The sequence below is a fragment of the Eriocheir sinensis genome, unplaced genomic scaffold, assembly GCF_024679095.1.
Source record: "Eriocheir sinensis breed Jianghai 21 unplaced genomic scaffold, ASM2467909v1 Scaffold530, whole genome shotgun sequence".
Taxonomy (NCBI): domain Eukaryota; kingdom Metazoa; phylum Arthropoda; class Malacostraca; order Decapoda; family Varunidae; genus Eriocheir; species Eriocheir sinensis.
In genome coordinates this window covers 47,501-52,607 of record NW_026111866.1, presented here as the reverse complement: position 1 = coordinate 52,607, position 5,107 = coordinate 47,501, and positions in this window count along the sequence as shown.

Sequence of the window (5,107 nt, the reverse complement as noted above, 5' to 3'; positions counted from 1 at the left end):
ATTTGCAACCCACTGACAAAACACCGGGAAACAGTAACGTTGAACATTTGTGCGTGCGAGTAAACATTGCAAAAGTCAACTTAAATATATCTGTCACCTACAGACCTCCCGGGCAATCACTCGATGACGACCTTGAAATGTACAGCGTCTTAAGGCAGTCACTTAATAACAGCGACTCACTGATATTAGGAGACTTTAACCTCCCCATATCGACTGGGCGACACTGTCAGGTACAGAAGGCGAGTCACATAGAATGATCGAATTTCTAGAAGAAAATTATCTAAGCCAAATGGTTTCTGAGCCAACTCGACAAAATAATATACTCGACCTTGTTATAACGACCCAAGATAACCTAATCAGTAGTGTCACGGTAGGAGAACACCTCAGTTCTTGCGATCATAAATTAGTGCGCGTCGACATTAAAGCTCAATCATCAGTGACTGAAAATAAAGTAAAGGTGCCCAATTTCAAAAGAGCTAACTTCGTAGAAATCCGACAAAAACTAACAGAAATACAACTATCAGATGACGGCAACGTAGAGGAAGCCTGGCTAAGCCTTAAAAATCACTTACTCACTCAGCAGAACACATTCGTCCCCTTGTGCGAGAAGCGAATTAACACTAATAAAAGCCCACCGTGGTTTAATAGCGAAATTAAACAATCAATCAATGAGAGAAAATTGTTTTACAGGTTAAAGAAAGAACAAAGCACGCCCGAAAACATTAGACTTTATAATGATGCCAGGCGACGAGTAAAAAGACTAGTAGGTCAGGCAAAGCGTAGATACGAAGAAAATATTGCAGCCAACTGTAAAAATAATCCGAAATCTTTCTTCAGTTACATAAACAACAGAAAGGTGATCAAAAGTGGTATTGGACCTTTAACAAACAGCGACGGTGCACTAGTGACTGACAGCCAACACATTGCAAACCTCTTAAACAATTACTTTTCCTCGGTGTTTAATACTAACAGTCTTCCTCTCGCTACCACCAACACCAGTACTATTGTAAATCTCGAGCATTCATTGCCTAATTTTGAAATAACAACCGATGAAGTCCTTAAAGCTCTCCATTCACTTAAAACAAATAACAGTCCTGGACCTGACAAAGTATATCCAACTCTGCTGAAAGAAACAAAGAGCGAAATACTCTCCTCCCTCACAACCGTATTCAATATGTCCTTGCGACAAGGCATCGTCCCTTCAGATTGGAAAAAAGGCTAACGTGACACCGATTTTCAAGAAAGGAGACAAAAAAAGTACCAGGTAATTACAGGCCCATTAGTCTAACTTCGGTTGTAGGTAAGCTACTTGAGGGCATAATTAGAGACAAAATTGTGAATTACCTTGAAAGCCACTCATTGATTGGGGACTCACAACATGGCTTCCGAAACAAAAGATCCTGCCTATCAAACCTATTAGCCTTTTATAACGACCTCTTCACTGTTTATGACGTAACCAAATCACTGGACGTAGTCTATCTTGATTTCAGAAAGCGTTTGATAAAGTCCCGCATCATAAATTACTTTACAAATTAAAGCAAATAGGTATTGACGGTCAAGTAAACCAATGGATCGCGAATTGGTTGAGCAACAGACAACAAAGAGTAGTGATTGACGGATTTAACTCAGAGTGGGCGCCTGTCACTAGTGGCGTCCCTCAGGGCTCGGTCCTTGGCCCAGTGCTCTTCATTATTTACATTAACGACGTGGATGTTGGACTCAATAACCGCATTAGTAAATTTGCAGACGACACAAAGATTGGCAACTCGGTTCTCACTGACGAAGACAGGCAAAGCCTCCAAGAGGATTTGCACAAAATTTCAACTTGGTCGGATAGATGGGAGATGCCCTTTAACGTAGACAAGTGCCAGGTCCTTCAAGTTGGAACGAGGAATAAGAAGTTCGAATACGAAATGCGCGGCGTTAAACTCAAAAGCGTTCAATGCGTCAAAGACTTGGGGTCAAAATCGCGTCAAACCTCAAATTCTCACAGCAATGCATCGATGCAGCAAATAAAGCGAACAGAATGTTGGGCTTCATTAAAAGAAACTTTGTATTCAAGAATAAAGATGTAATACTCGCTCTACAACAGTTTAGTCAGACCCCACTTGGAATATGCGGTACAGTTTTGGTCTCCCCACCATGCAAAGGATATTGCTAAATTAGAAGGTGTTCAGCGTCGGGCAACGAAAATGATCCCTTCCTTGCGCAACAAATCCTACGAAGAAAGGCTTTCTACCCTTAACATGTTCTCTCTTGAGAAACGTCGCCTCCGAGGAAAACTGATCGAATGTTTTAAAATACTTAATGGTTTCACGAATGTAGACAGATCAACATTGTTTATGATCGATGACACTTTGCGCACGAGGAACAATGGCGTAAAACTCAGATGTAGACAAGTAAATTCAGACTGCACCAAATTTTTCTTCACCAACGTTGTAGTGCGAGAATGGAATAAGCTTCCACCGTCAGTGGTCCAGTGTAACACGATTGACTCCTTCAAAAATAAGCTCGACCGTCACTTCCTTCAACTTAATATCAACTAGAGCAGAAATGCAACGTTTTGGAGTCTTCTGATTAATGTAAAATCACTTAGGTTTAAGGACAGACCACCAAGTCTGGACCATGGGGTCTGTGTGGTCTGATTTTCTATGTAAATCTATGTAAATCTCTCTCTCTCTCTCTCTCAGAACGGAGGGTAGCTTTGTTTAGAGAGAGAGAGAGAGAGAGAATTAGAGGAGGGAGAGAGAGGAGAAAGGGAGAGAAAGGGGGAGGGGGGGGGAGGGAGGAGGAGGGAGCCAAGGCGGCAAAACCAGATGGTAATATTATTAAAACTGGTGGTGTGTGTGTGTGTGTGTGTGTGTGTGTGTGTGTGTGTGTGTGTGTGTGTGTGTGTGTGTGTGTGTGTGTCTGTTTATTCCTTTCACTCCTTTTTCTGTTTTTGGTTTAATTTTTCTTTCATTCTTGTTTATGTATTTTTTCCGCTCATCTTGTTTTTTTTTTTGCCATTTCTTTCTCATATATATTGCAGACTTTCCTTAATTCCTTTCTTCTTTTCTTTCTCTCATCCTTCCTTCTTTCTTCCCTGTTCTTCCTTCCATCTTTCCTTTGCACTCTTTCTGTTCTTTTTTTCTCCTTTTCCTTCTTCCTTCCTCCCTTTCTTCATCCTTTCTAGCTACACTTTCTCCTTTTCCTTCTTTCTTTTATTTTATTTATCCCTCTCTTTACCTCTTTCCTTCCTGCTCTTATTCTTCCTTCTCTTCCATCCCTTCTTTTCCTTCCCTTCCTTCCCTTCCCTTCCTTCTAATCTCTCACTCTCTCCACTGTCTCTCTCACACACTCTCTCACACTCCTCACAACCACTCTCTCTCTCTCTCTCTCTCTCTCTCTCTCTCTCTCTCTCTCTCTCTCTCTCTCTCTCTCTCTCTCTCTCTCTCTCTCTCTCTCTCTCTCTCTCTCTCTCTCTCCACCAACCCTCGTTTTACACTCTCCAACTCTCCCTCTCTCCCCTCACTTCCTCCCGCCCTCCTTACCTTCCCCTTTCCTCCCTCTCCTTATTCCTCCCTCCTCTCGTTTTCCTCCTTCCCTTTCTCCCTCCTCCCTCGCTCTCTCCTCCTTCTCTCCCTTTTCTCTATGTTGACTTCTAATGCGATAAAGAGAATTGTAGTGATTGTACAGAGAGAGAGAGAGAGAGAGAGAGAGAGAGAGAGAGAGAGAGAGAGAGAGAGAGAGAGAGAGAGAGAGAGAGAGAGATAATGATTGGAGAGATCAGAAGGAAGGAGAGAGGAAAGGAGGGATCCATAGAAGTGGAGAGAGGCACTGAAGGAAGAAAGGAAGGAGAGAGGAGAGGAGAGGGAAAGTGAGGTAGAAAGAAGGAAAAAGGGAAATGGAAAGATGATTGGAATAGCAGAAAAGGAGTGAAGGAAAAGAATGAGAAGGAAGGAAGAAAGAAGGAAAGGATGGAAGGAAGAGAGTAATACGAGGAAAGAAGGAGAAGGGAGGAATAACAGAGGAGATAGGAAACACAAGGGAAGAGGAGGGTAGAAGGGAGGGAAGGGGAGGAGAGACGAACTAGAGAGAATGTGAGGGAGAATTGAAAAGGAAATGAGAGAGAGAGGAGAGAAAAGGATGGAGGTAGAGATAATACAAGAGAATAAAGGGGAGAGAAGGGTTGAGGAGGAGGAGGGAAATAATGATAAAGTAGAGGAAAACAGATGAGAGAGGAAAGGAATATGGAGAGAGAAAGAAGAGGAAAGGAAGTAAGGATAATAACACAGGGTAACAACCAAAAAATCGTCAGGGGTTTCTCAGCTGATCCTGACTAATTTTGGTGTTCTGAGTCCGAATATCACACTGAGTTTGCTCTATCAGGTCAACTTTTTGAGATACAGCCATAGGCCTACCTGACGAGCTATACATATGCTAATATCAGGGGTTTTGAGTTCAATCATATTTTTCTTGAAGAATATATCGAATTACAAAACTAACTTACTTCTCTAAATTAGCTGCATACGTGTCAGTCAGTCATCCTGCTGACAGTCAGCTGCATCCTGCTATTACATATTACATATATTTTTTTTAAATATTTTTCAGGTCATTGATATGGCTTCGGCGCGACGGTCATGCAGGAATAATCCTGACATTTTCTGCTACATCTGCGGAGAATACACGCTGTCAGTGGACAGGAAGAACATCACAGGATTTGTGAAGCGCACCTACCAGGCTTACTTTGAAGTCAAGCTGGGTGACCAAGATAAGTCCTGGGCACCGCACACGGTGTGCAAGACGTGCGTGGAATACCTCCGGCGGTGGACGAAGGCGCGAAAACTTCACTGAAGTTTGGGATTCCGATGGTTTGGAGAGCCGTTTGACCATGCATCAGATTGTTACTTCTGCGCCATCAATACTACTGGCATCAACCGGAAGAATCGGCACAGCCTCCAGTACCCGACCTTCCATCTGCCCGCCGTCCAGTTGCTCACTGCGAAGAAATTCCTGTACCAGCGTTCAGAGAGCTTCCTGACAGCGACGACGAGGCCACCACTACAGACGAGGGAGGAGATACAGAAGAGGAGTATGGTCCGCAGCCCTTTTCACAAGGTGAGCT